We start from the raw sequence: 14,449 nt of genomic DNA on the forward strand, positions 1-14,449 counted from the left end.
AGAATCCTATTCTAGAACAACCCCTCTTCCATCCACGGACGGGGTACGGACTAGTCATATTCTCCCGCGGAAACCTACCCTATACCCAAAGTTTCCTTGCCGAAGCAGGCCAGGATGCATGCCCCCTGGGTTCCAGTCATATCCTCCTGGGTTACTCACGCTCATCAGGAGGACGGACCGTGGGTTGAGACACTTCTTGCATGGATAGACCATTTAGGGATGGCACATGACTATTTGCGATATGTGATCCGGGAAACGAAAGTTGGTCCACGAGCTTGACCATTCTTCCTTCATGCGGAAAACACATTACTCTAAAGAGTGAGGAGACTACAGCTCCCATGCAATATATATAGTCTCGTCCAAGGAGTAGGTTATAATCCAAGGGTCTTTGAACCATCACGTTCATTTGAACGGTCTTCCCTTTCAATGTTATAGGCACATTGGGGAGGATCCCTAAAGGTCGACTGGTTCCTTTATCAAAACCTGATAGATTTCTCATCTCAGGTAAAAGCGTCGGCGAACCAAGCGCTTTCCAAGCAATAGAGGAAAGGATACTCACAGATGCCCCCTCATCAATGATAGCGCCAGCCATTACCATTCTGTATATTTGACAAATAATTCTGAATGGCACACTCGCTGGCAACCGGGGTCTGCCTAGTTGGTTCCAATCAAAGGATACAACCAGGTTTCTTGGTGGTGGGACCAAATATACGGCCAGATAGCGCTCTGATGAACTTCCTTCCCGCGACAAAGGAATGGTGGCATTGCCCCCTTGATCATCAGAGTCAGTGCTGATGAAGAGAACTTGGACAGTGTCGTCTGTATTCTCCTCTATGATGGTGTCATTTGAAGGTGGAGCCTCTGAAGGCAAAACTGGGTCAACTGCCGTATCAACCTTTTGACTTTCGTCAGGCATGGATCCAGACGGTTCTTCTTCAATGACAGGTGCTTCGGCTGACCATCTAAGTGGCTCAGCCGGATTCTCAACTAGTGAGGGACTTGGCAGGAGTATTTGATATCCAGGAGGAAGATTCGCTCGTAGAATCGGGCGATCTTCCAGAACTCTTTTTGCCTCGTCTAAGAAGAGACAGCGGTGGATGGCGTGATCGCCTTCACACAGTCTGCAGGGAAATTTAACTCTCCCATTCTGTCCTGGAGCTTCACTCCCACTAGTTGACGGTGAGCAATCGACATGGCTATCAGAGGTCGATGCTCCCGAATTGTGCAAACGGGGGGACCAGTCTCTTAGTATCCGTGGGATACAGGGACAATCTCTATGGAAGTGGTCTCCCCTGCATATGACGCATGGCGATTTAGGCCTTATGAGTGCGGTGTGTGGATTTTTGTTAGATGACACTTGTTTTCCCCCAGTTGCCTTAGGCTCCTTCTTCTTCTTTTCTTTCTTCTTCTTCTCCTTCTTCTCCTTAGGAACCCGATTTTTTGATCGACCAGTTCCGTCAAGCAAAGAGGAAGGAGGGGAGGAAGATGAAGTGGAAGGCTGGGAGGCAACTCTTGTCTGATCTAACTGTTGACTCAACTGTTCAGGAGTGGTGGTATTCTGAACGACATTGGTCGAAAAGAGCCAAACTGGTAGGCCAATTGTCAGTCCTGGAAGCGACAATGTGGCCATGTGGGGCGCACCAACATCTCCCCAAGAGGAGAAGGGACTAGGATTTCCACCCAAGGGAACTCCTTGGTTAGTGTGCTCCATCTTTTCAACCTAAAGATCAATGCAGGATTAAAGGGTGATTGTTCCGTTTAAAATAAATTGTTAACGACGCTTTTAGACACAACTTGCTTTTTCAGTTTTAAAGAGTCAAGAAAAAGCTAAAGATGACTCTAGTCTCCTTCGATGTTTTAACGAGCCCGAAGTGACAAATGCTCGGATGGACTTTTTCTGTTATAGAGTCTGAAAAAGGCCAAAAGAAACTGCTCTGGAGATCTAGGCAGAGGGTGTGCCAAACTTTTCGCAAAACCACAGAATACTTTTTACGGTACGGGTGGTCGATCTTCGTGAATGCTGTGTTCACTGCATTGCGATCAGTAGGGCGGCCGACACGGCTTCCTAAGGATAAAAGATATATGCCTATAGGGGTCTCCCAATATATACGCGACGGTACGTGGGAGCACAGTCCGTATTAGCACCACCGACTCTTAGGAGGAATCACCCACCTTCTTCGAGATCGACAGTCACTATGTTTAACGACGCCGGAACACGTCTCTAGCCTAGACCTCTATGTTGTGCGTTATGTTACAAAGCATTGTTAGGTTCATTCAGTTTATTTTAGGTTGATCTTTTTAAAGTTTGCCTTTCAAGGTTTACCACGAGATGTATGATACAACTTCCTAAATGCAGTCTAAGATGATAAGCAAACTTTACAATCTTTCAACTTTGAAAATCCTAGCTACTAAGGGAAAAGAGAGCGACTATCTTTTCTCAAAGAGGAATCGGCACACTCTAATGCACTTTCCCTAAATCCAACATGCAAACTTATCAAATGCAAAATGCACAATGCATGTGTTTGTTTTCGACTTTCTTAGTATAAATGCCTACAACGAAAGCTTTTTGCACAACTTTGAATTTGCTTTTACAATGATCAAAATAAACAAGTTCTCTTTCTTCAAAATCAACAAGGGTAGAAGAGATTACAATAACTTTGCGATTTTCGAAATAAAGAGTCGTTTTGATACTTTGAAAAGAACAAATTCAAACCAATAAGCAAAAGTAAAACTATAATCAATCTGAACAAACAGCCATTGAACTCTCTTCTAAGATCACTCTCAATCATATCTGAATCAAAGGCTACAGAAAGACTACTTTACTCATGCAAAGGAAGACTGTAAATGATGCCACAAACACATAAAAACATTCACAATCTTTTTGTACAAAAATGGGGCGGAATTCAGGCAAAGAAAAGGGTTTCCAGACTGACACCTATGCATGGTTAAAGGCTGCAAAAACAGAGATCAAAACAGGGCAAAAAAGAACAAAGAACCCCAGCTGCACAAGGCCACACTGGTTCAGCGCAGGTCCAACACTGTCAGTTTGACATTCAGCGCAGGTAGCCCCTTCGGGACCTGCGTTGAAATGCAGACTGCCTTCACAGTGCCTGCGCTGAAGAGAGAAACTCTTGTTTCCCTTGGTTTCTGGGTCACAAAATGCTCAAAAATCAACTGTTTCAGGCCAAATCAGAAACACAAGCAAGGTATAAACAGAGGGATGCTTTGATAGGGTACTAAAGACTATCACAAGGATCAATCAAATCATTGATGGATCTAGTTTAAATCATAGACAAGTCCAACATACTGGATCAAAGCAGCAACTTTTACTTTGCATCCGGGAAAGATGCAGTTCAAGAGTTGCTGTCAAGTCTATGAAGTAAACAAATGACGGAAACACAAATGAAATGAATAAACAAGATCATTCCCCAGTGGAGTCGCCAATTTGTTGTGGGGAAAAATGCCTATTTAGGACGATCCTATCCACCTAAGGTGTGACAGCGCCTTAGCAACAAACGAATACAGCTATCATGATTTCTTCCTTTATGAAATATGAAAGAGAGGAGATCGGCAGACTTACCGTTGTCTTCTGGTTGTCCCTCGAACTAGATCCTCTTCTCTTTGTGTGTCCACAGCTACTTGCTTCCTCGCTTGATCAAGAGAACAACTACTGGAATCCCACGAGATCACAAGAGAACAGCTACCTGTGACAAGAGAACAACTACTCGCAACAAGAGAAGAACACAATACAAAGGCAAATATACATATTCATAAATGATTCAGGATTAGAAGTAAATCAAATATACTAATGCAATCACACAAAATACACCAGCATATAGGAAAGAATCAAGATAGCTTTATTGAAAGTAACAGGGTTCAGGAAGAGATACAACCCATAGGGCTCCAACCCAGCATCTCCTTCCCAGCAGAATGGAATTCCTTCTTCAGCTCCCTTCAAAGCATAACACACCCAATGTTTCTAGCCACAAACCAACAGCAATTCTTTGCAAATACGCTATTCCAACCTCCTTTGACCTCATGGAGAGAGATCTATATATAGGAGTTTTGGAGAGAGGATGAGTCAGCTTGAGGCTGGTCTGAGACTGACTAGTGTCCTCTTCCACTTCAGTTCTTGAGTCCACTTGGAGGTTCTTGCTTCCACTTGGAGATTTGGAACCTCTTACTCATCACCAGTCAAATTCCCTGATCCAAGTGTCATTTTGGAAGCTTCCTGGGCATTGACACCTTGAGAAATGACTCTGCCACTTGTCAAAACTCGCTTAGCACAGGTAGCCTTCTTTGCAGTTGACATTCAACGCAGGTAGACAGTGGAGCAGTTGACATTCAGCGCAGATGCTCAGTGGAGCAGTTGACATGATCCAGAATTGCCTTGTTTTTGAGTGTTTTCAGGTGGAGAACTTTTGTTAAGTGTTGTGGTTTGCTGGCCTTGTTCCTCTAGGGGTAGGAACAACATGTTTAGGGACTTTGGATCCCTTGATTATTGACATTTCATGCTCAGTGATGCAAGGAACAAAAATGTCTATAACAATTGTGGGGTCCTGATTGTCATTGCTAAAAATAATCTAGATGGAATTTTGAATTAGTTGGCATTGCTAACTTTTTTCACCAAAAATGTTTGTGTCATTGACTTCACGTTAGTAATGTTGTATAATGACTTATGGTTAGACACATATGCATGACAATGAAATATAATTTTGCATGGCTTAGAACTATGGTGCATGATAATGTTTGGATAAGAATGCCTATATCTATTAGAAGGTTTTCTTCCCCTTAATTGTTGTTATGGAAAACATCTTCGTGGAATTTTTTTATTTTTTTTTTAGAGGATGTATCCTTATTTTTTGTGCTTATTCTCAATTAATGGACAATGTTTATGTGAGTGAAAAATTGATTGGACCAACTACTTTTTTGCTATTTTGAAGTATTGAGAAACATTTATGCATGTGAAAATGGAAATAAATTTTGATATATTTGACAAGATATTTTCTATGTAAATAACATGACTTGTAAAGTGTATGGTTTTATGAAGGGTAGTGGTGCATAACATTGCTAGTATTATTAAATAGGGGTAGCTTAATGGAAACATACTGATGTCGGTAAGATTATGGAAGCATGAAACATAAGAACCAATGAAAAGTAGAAAGCTTAGAATGTGTCTTGCAACTGAAAATGTCAAGGTATAACATTTACCGTTATGAACACATAAAGTGTAAGATTTGTGCATAGAAGATATAATGGTGTTTTTTCTAGAAAAAATTGAATGAACACCACTTGTGATATAAATGTTAGTAATGATTCTGGAAAAATGTTGGATTTTAGGGGATGCCCGGATTGAAGGTCAAAACCACGAGGACACTTGAGTAGTAAGGCTTGAAACTTTTCAAGCAATCATGACCTAATAGGAACCATGAGTTGGTAATTAAAAACACCTCAACGAAACATTCAATGATATTAGAAAATGAATTGTAACTTGATTTTTCATAGTTAATAATTTATTAATATAAATAGAATGTAGACTAACAAGCAACATCAAAGAAAATTTGTAAATCAATTTTAAAATGAATTTTATGATGACATGTGACTGAAAAGTCAAGAGGTGAAGAGTAAATATTCTTATGAGAATGTAAATACCTATTTTTGTTAATAAAAGTAAAGTTATTTTACTTATTATTATTCTTGAAAATACAAGAGGAGCCACCACATGAGAGGTCAGACTCTTAACTACCAGGAAATTATTAGAATCAGTTATGTTGGGTGTGGAGCCTGATTACCCTCTATATTCAAAGGTCTCAGCCGGATGTATACCCCAGGAAGACTGTACACCTCTCTACGTTGGGGGGGACCAATCCCCCCCGGCTGGGGGGTCTAGGGGCCAACGGTCCCCCAGTGGGCTTTCAAGGGCAGTGCCCCCAAAGCTAAAAGTAGATGTAGAATTTCCTTGTAAAAGTCTAGTAATTTCTAGTCAATCTAGGTCGTTCATTAGGTGGATGATCTAATGGTAGAAGTGATGTTTAATTTAGGGTTTTTTGGCCTAGGAGGCAAACCCTCACTATATATGAGGGAATTGTATTGCGTCTATATATATCTGTATTCTGAGTGAGGAAGAGAGAGGATATTGAGAGTGAAGAGGGAGTTACAGTGGATCTGCTATAGGTTGTATCTCTTCAGTTTATTGGATAATATAATAAAAGAAGGACTAACTCTTTCTCTGTGGATGTAGCGCAAATTGGGTGAACCATGTATATCTGTCTCTCTCTTGTTTTATGCATTTTCTATGTTTATATTTTTGCAATATTTTATGTGTTCCATTGCTCTATAATATATAATATTCTAATAACGGCTATCCGAGCCGAAGGTTTATTTGGCTGATAAACTTGCAGGAGAGAGAAGGGTTCCTGGTTCGAGTGGGAGCAATGGCAGAAGATGGTAGGTTTAGGGTCGAAAAATTTAACAGCCAAAACTACCAGCTGTGGAAGATGCAGATGGAAGATTATTTGTATCAGAGAGATATGTACCTACCATTGAGCGAAAAGACAAAGAAGCCGACAAGTATGACAGACACAGAATGGAACATTCTTAACAGAAAGGCACTTGGAACAATAGGGCATTTAATATTTCAAAGGAAATGACAATAGAAGGTTTAATGTCAACATTGGCAAAACTATATGAAAAACCCTCAACCTCAAATAAGGTATTTATTATGAAGCATTTGTTTTATATGAAGATGTCAAAAGGTGGATCTATTGCAAACCATTTAAATTATTTTAATACAGTTACAAGTTAGTTCAATTTTGTAGGGGTAGCTTTTGATGATGAAGTTAGGGCTCTATTATTTTTGTGCTCATTGCCAAAAATTTGGAATGGTTTAGTTATGGCCATCAGTAACTCTGTCTCTAGATCTAGTACTCTAAAGTTTGATGATGTTGTCGGTGCAATCCTTAGTGAGAAAAAGCAATGGAAAAGCTCCGGTGAGACATCAGGTAATGCTTTGACTGCAGAGACTAGGGGAAGAAAAACGGAAAGAGGAAAGAGCCATGGATATCGCAGTAAGTCAAGAAAAGGCAGATCCAAGTCTAGATCGGGGAGTGTGCTAGAAATGCGGGAAGAAAAGACACGTGAAGAAATACTGCAAGTCTTGGAAGGGAAAAGAAGGAGACGTGCAGCAAGAAACTAATCATGAAGAAAATGTAACAGGTGATGTGTTGCAAGATGCCTTGATTCTTTCTTTAGAAAATATTATTGATGCTTGGGTGGTAGATTTAGGGGCCTCATTCCATGCCACACCTGATAAAAAACATTTTCATGATTATGTTCAAGGAGATTTTGGACAGGTTCGATTGGGTGATGATAAACCCTGTAAAATCATTGGAATGGGTACAGTTTTCACAAAACAGTAGAATGGAAATCAATGAATATTGAAGGAGGTAAGGCATGTTCTAGATCTGAAGAAAAATCTGATTTCAGCAGGGCAGTTGGGAGGTGAAGGCTGTGTAACTACTTTCAAAGATCAAACCTGGAAGGTCACTAAAGGATCCATGTTAATAGCGAAAGTAGCAAAGGTTGGTACATTGTATTTATGCAATGGTATTTCTAATTTTTTTAATGCTTTAACCTCTACAGGAGAAGATATGCATTGTGGCATCATAGGCTTTGGCACATGATTGAGAAGGGGATGCAAATTCTTCACTCAAGATATTTTTTGCCAGGTTTGAAGCATGTTGATTTAAAATTCTGTCAGAATTGTGTTTATGGAAAACAGAAGAGAGTTAGATTCCTTAGTGTTGGGAAAGAAAATAAGAGTGAAAAATTAGAGCTTGTGCATACGGATGTATGGGAACCTGCTCAGGTATCATCTCTTGGTGGCTCTCATTGTTATGTTACTTTTATTGATGATGCAACCAGAAAAACCTGAATTTATCATATTCGAAATAAATCTGATGTATTTGATACTTTCGAGAAATGGAAAGCTTTGGTTGAAAATGAGACAAGTTGAAGTGTCTGAGATCAGACAATGGAGGTGAATATTGCAGCAAAGAGTTTGATAGGTACTGCTCTGAGAATGGAATTTGCAGAGAGAAGACAGTTCTACGAACACCACAAGAAAGTGTTGTGTCAGAAAGGATGAATAGGATAATCATGGAGCGTGCAAGGTGCATGAGATTGCATGCGAGATTGCCTTTACAATTTTAGGTATATGTTGTAGATACTGCTACTTATCTAATAAATAGAGGGCATTAAAGTTCCTTGGATGGTGGTATTCCAAAGGAGGCATGGATAGGTAAAAAGGTAAACTACTTTTTTTTAAAGACTTTTGGTTGTGAAGCCTTTGTCCACACTAATAAAGAAAATAGAACAATGTTTGAGGCAAAATCAAAGAAATGTACCTTTATTGGATATGGTGTTAATGATTTTGGTTATCACTTTTATGATTATGAAAAACATAAAATCATTAGGAGCAAAGATGTAATATTCAATGAAAAGGTTTTGTATAAGGATCAACTGTAGGAAAAGAAACAGGAAAAAGAAAACAGAGAATACATAATGCTTGACGATATCATAGGAAAACTAAAGGTGGCTGAAAATCATAATGATCAACAACTAGAACAACAACCACAACAGCAACAAGCACCTCAAACACCTAAAAGTGGTGTTAAAATATCTATCAGGATAAGTAGACCCCCTAAACGACACTCTCCTTCACTATATTATGTATTGTTCACTGATTCTGGTGAACCAGAATGTTATGAAGAAGCAGTGCAGGTAGAAACCAGGAAGAAGTGGGAGCAAGCCATGAAAGAAGAGATGGACTACTTAGCACATAACCAGACTTGGGACTTAGTCAGGTTGCTTGCAGGTAAAAAAAAATTGCAGAATAAATGGGTTTACAAGTTGAATGAAGAAGATGGAGGTAGAAAAAGATATAAAGCTAGACTTGTGGTGAAGGGGTTTGTACAGAAAAAGGGTATAGACTTTGATGATATATTTTCTCCTATTGTGAAAATGACTTCAATCGTAACTATTCTAAGTCTAGTAGTAGTTGAAGATTTGCATCTTGAGAAGTTAGATGTAAATACAACCTTTCTCCATGGGGATTTGGAGGAAGAGATATATATGCAGCAGCCACAAGGATATGAGGTAAAAGGGAAGGAGAAACTAGTGTGCAGGTTGAAGAAGAGCTTTCATGGCTTAAAATAGGCTCCAAGGCAGTGGTATCTAAAATTTAGCAGGTTTATGTCTGGAAAAAGCTATTCTAGATGTCACTCTTATCGTTGTGTTTATCTCAAAAGGAAAAATGATGGCAGCTATATTATATTGTTATTGAATGTAGATGACATGCTTGTTATAGGTTCTAACATGAAGGAAATAAATGTGCTCAGAAGGAAATTGGCAAACTAATTTGCAATGAAGGATTTGGGTGCTGCAAAACAAATCCTCAGTATGAGTATAACTAGAGACAGGAAGAATCACAAATTAACATTGTCTCAAAGTGAGTACATAGAAAAGGTGTTGAAAAGGTTTAATATGCAGAATGCAAAACCAGTTAGTATACCTTTGGCTATCCATTTCAAATTAAGTAAGGAGGCATGTCCCAAGACTCAGGGAGGAAAGGGCTCATATGTCTAAAGTTCTATATGCATTAGCAGTTGGAAGCTTGATGTATGCAATGGCCTGCACAAGGCCTGATATTGCACATGCAGTGGGAGTTGTAAGCAGGTACATGAACAATCCAAGAAAATAGCATTGGATGGCGGTGTAGTGTATTCTCAGGTATTTGAAAGGTACCACAAATCAAGAATTATGCTTTGGTGGTTCAAACATTGCTCTACAGGGATATGTTGATGCAGATATGGCAGGTGACAGAGATAACAGGAGGAGCACTACAGGAATGTATTTACTCTAGGTGGAACAACTGTCAATTAGGTTTCAAAAATCCAAAGTGTTCTTGCACTTTCAACAACAGAAGCAGAGAATGTTGCTGCTACAGATCCTAGTAAAGAAATGATTTGGTTACAAAGGTTTCTGGATGAATTGGGTGAGAAGCAGGAGTTGGGCAGGTTATACAGTGACAGCCAAAGTGCCATAGATCTTGCAAAGAACTCTGCATTTCATTCCAAGACTAAACATATACAACTCAAGTATCATTTCATACGGTCAGCATTGGAAGATGGACAGTTGAAGCTGGAAAGGATACACACTAGCCAAAATCCTATAGATATGCTAACAAAATTTGTAACCAGGGAGAAACTGAGAATCTGCTCAGTTTCAATTGGTCTTCAAGTATGATGAAGAAGATGAGAAACAGCCAAGTCTAAAGTGGAGTTAATCTAGCAAATAAAGCAGCAGTGGAGTTGCTATAATCAGTCTCCAAGTGGGAGATTGTTAGGTGTGGAGCTTGATTATCCTCTACATTCAAAGGTCTCAGCCAGATGTATACCCTAGGAAGACTGTATACCCCTCCACGCAAAGGGGTACAGGGGTGGGCGATCCCCCTCACCGGGGGGGTTCGACAGTAGTGCCCCCAAAGGTAAAAATAGATGTAAAATTGCCTTGTAAAAATCTAATAATTTCTAGTTAATATGGGTTGTTCATTAGACGGATGATCTAACGGTAGAAGTTATGTTTAATTTAGGGTATTTTTCCCTAGAAGGCAACCCCTCACTATATATGAGGGAATTGTATTGTGTCTATATATATATCTATATTCTGAGTGAGGAAGAGAGAGGAGATTGAGAGCGAAGAGGGAGTTACAACAAATTTGTTGTAGGTTGTATCTCTTCAGTTTGCTAGATAATATAATAAAAGAAGGACTGACTGTTTCTCCATGGATGTAGCCCAAATTGGGTGAACCACGTATATCTCTGTCTCTCTTCTTTTATGCATTTTTTGTGTTTATATTTCTACAATATTTGATGTGTTCCATTGCTCTGTAATATATAATTTTCTAACAAGTTAGGGTCTCAAATGGGATAAAAAAAGGAAAAAGATAAAATAAAAATAATCCTCCTTTTTTCTAGGAAGGATGAGCTTGTTTAGCTGATCTTTCCACCAAAAAATTAACATGATAGGAGATAAATGCCATGAGTGGAAGATGCATGAAAAGGAATTTGGGAGATAAAGTCAGTCAAAATTAATAGCTTCTAGTGGGAGATAAAGACTGTACTTGTACCCAAAACTAGTTGGACAATGCGTGGAAAGAGGAGGTGTACATCTATGAAACAATTCTGATTAGTTTCCTAACAAGAAAGAATCCTAGCCCTCAGGGAGGAAGTACTGTAACTATTGTTCAAGGGACGACTCTATTGTATTTCCAGGAACTCATGATACCATACTTGTGGATGTAATTAGAAAGGGATAAGACAATATGAAATTTTTGTAGTTATGACTACTTTGAAAAAATTTGTGATTAGAGAATTATATGCTCTCTCAGTACTTGCAGAGGTACCATGATAAATTATTGATAGTTAGAATATTGTGGTTACACTTAGAGTTACGTAAATAACTAATAGTTGAAAATTTTGTGATTAAAGATAATGTGACTAAAATTGAGGAATACTAATTAGATTCATTGGTCAATACACCAGTACATATTAGCTTGGGGCTGATAGACTACAAAAAGTTCTTGTCCTTGGCCTGATAAGCCACTCTTAGAGTGCTTTCCATAGCTAATAAACCACCTATAATTAAAATATTGCATCGAATGGTCATGTTTTCCAAGAATATTATTAGGTAACAACCAAATTTTATGAAAGACTTTTTTTAACAAAAAATTAACAAGGGGTAAAAGTATGGAAGTAAAAGTTGAATATTTTCCTAGCGGTAAATATTTATAGTTATTAATAAAACATTATTACTTCTACTTATTGGTATCTCTTGAAAAATATTCCCTTTTGAAGGAGAAGGATATCCTTTTGGTTGATATATTTATAGAGATATCATGATTGCAGATAGTTTTCATGAGTGGAAGATGATCTAAAATGAAAATTATAGGAGATAACAACAATCTAAATGAAAGAAAATTTTCCAATGAAAGTTAAATATTGGACGAAAATATAATGATGATAAAATGAAGAAAATAATAACACTAAGGGAAGTGTAATGTTTAAGGGGGGAAGGATTTAATATCCTTAGAACATGTTATGATTTTCTTAACATGAAAAAATATATTATTGTATTAATATTTTGAGTTGATCCAAAAATAGTTAGGTTACATTTAGTTGGTGGCATCAAGAAACAATTGTAGAACAGTTTGTAACAAATCACTTATTGTTTGAAGAAATATATGGGAAGATGATCTCAGTTCGAGGGGGCTCACATTATGTGGGAATTGCATTTCTTTGGTTTGTTTTATAGTCATGGAATTGGATGCTTTCTTTCTTCATTTTTCCCATCAATGGTTATATATTTTGGCCCTGGATTTTCTTTCTTGCAATGTGTAGGTGATCATGGTAGATTTGTGCAAGAAGAAGCCGACATAGGTCGAAGAAACTACCTAACTCCATACATTCACTTCTATAACTTGGTTGCACTGACTATAGATAAATCCTCATCCCTATCAGTTAAGATCATGTTCACTTGGATCATCCATGGAACGATAATATTGTGCCCTCCATTTTCCAACTTAACCTTAAATCTTTCTGTTATGGGCCCTCTTGTATTTCAAGGATTGCGTTTGCAGAATGGATTTTCACTTGCATATATTATTACATGGACCATAGAAAATTTATTGAATCTTTTTAGGTGGATTCCCAAGCCTATAACTGCAAGTTTGGGTCTCTTTGTATATTAGCAGCATTAAAAATATTTTTTGTCAAGCAAATGTCCATAACATCGACAAAGCCCTATACGAAGCTATTTGTAAGCAATAAATTGTTTGCTTTCCTTCAAGACTATGACTTTTAAATACCTTGTATTATGGTTTTTACTTCAATTAGGATGCACATGGTCACAATTTTGATTCCTATGAAGTTATATCATATTTCACACATGAATTAAACCCTTATGTTATTAAAAAGTTGGTATCTCAGCTTCAGAAGTATATTTTATTTTGATTTTTTAGTATGTTAAATTGGGCTAGTCATATTTGTATACGTGGATGTCGATATGTCACACTTTCAACCCTGAAATTACAATATAAAACCTAAACCCTTATGCAAATGGGATTAAGATTAGAGAATCAAAAGTAGGTGGAATGTCTCTTTTAAGATATGTCATGGAAGTATATTGATTAGAAATGTAGCTAGAAGTTGTATATCTATTATGGTCATTAATTCTCTTGAATTGAATATTTATTCATTATAATAATATTTCCTATTTTGTGTGAATGATATTTTTTTTTTCAGGTTGGTTACTCCATGTTTTATTGGAATTGCAAGCTTCTGAACAAGTAATATTCCAACTGCAAGAGCGTTTGGTTCAATGACATATAACCTACTTGTGGTTTAAACTTTTAAGAATAATTGTTACATGGTGTTTCTATAAACAAAATAATTAAATGGAGTGTGATAATCTCACATTAACAACATTTGTGGAACTTGGGGTTTACAAATTCCCCATGCCAATGGATTGATGTGCTAGACTTCCCTCTCAATTTACTTACATCATCTAAATTTTATCGTGTGATTTTATGAAAATATGTATAATAAATAGAAGTTATTAGCAACTCTGACATGATAATGATATTTGGTAGAGATTTAATTTTTTAGTTAGAGAGAGCTAGATTCTCTACATCATGTTTGGATGAAAATCCATAATATTTTGGTTTTTGATAAATTGATATTCTAGGTAATGATTATGTTAGATATTTTCTAATGAAAGTGATTTTAGGGATGAAATCATGATGTACTAGAAATTGGGTGATAATTTTTAAAACTAATATCGTTTTCAACACTATTGCAGGTGATGAGATCATTATATATAACTATTGTTACATGCAGAGTTAAAGATCTTTAGATGTAGCTTTACAATGGGAAAATATTGATATGTATTGCTAACTTGTTATGGTTTTACAAAGGTGATTCACGATGGGGAAGGTGGTTACTACCGTTAATAGTCAACCACAAGGACCTTTTTCCTTAACAATTGTTGTGTAATGCATTTGAGAAACATGGCAAAATGTCTAATGTATGGACCTTTATCTAATATTACCTAAATAAAAGTTATGTTTATTTTGAAAAATATCCAAAATGGACAAGCGATAGACTCCCTTGTTGTCATTGAGTGAAGGGTGAAATCCCTCATGAAACATTTAATAAAATGTTGGAAATATGGTTATCTTGATGATATGGTCATCTTATATAATGTTGGAAATTATATCATTCACCATGATTTTAATAAGCCATCATTAATTGAATGGTTCTAATGATGAAAAGATGCAATGGACTACATTATGATAACAAGTTGTAATGATGATTATTCATTTACACAATTT

The sequence above is a fragment of the Pinus tabuliformis genome, chromosome 4_2 (genome assembly GCF_031772625.1).
Source record: "Pinus tabuliformis cultivar Carrire ecotype Pingquan chromosome 4_2, CPIR1, whole genome shotgun sequence".
NCBI classification, from domain to species: domain Eukaryota; kingdom Viridiplantae; phylum Streptophyta; class Pinopsida; order Pinales; family Pinaceae; genus Pinus; species Pinus tabuliformis.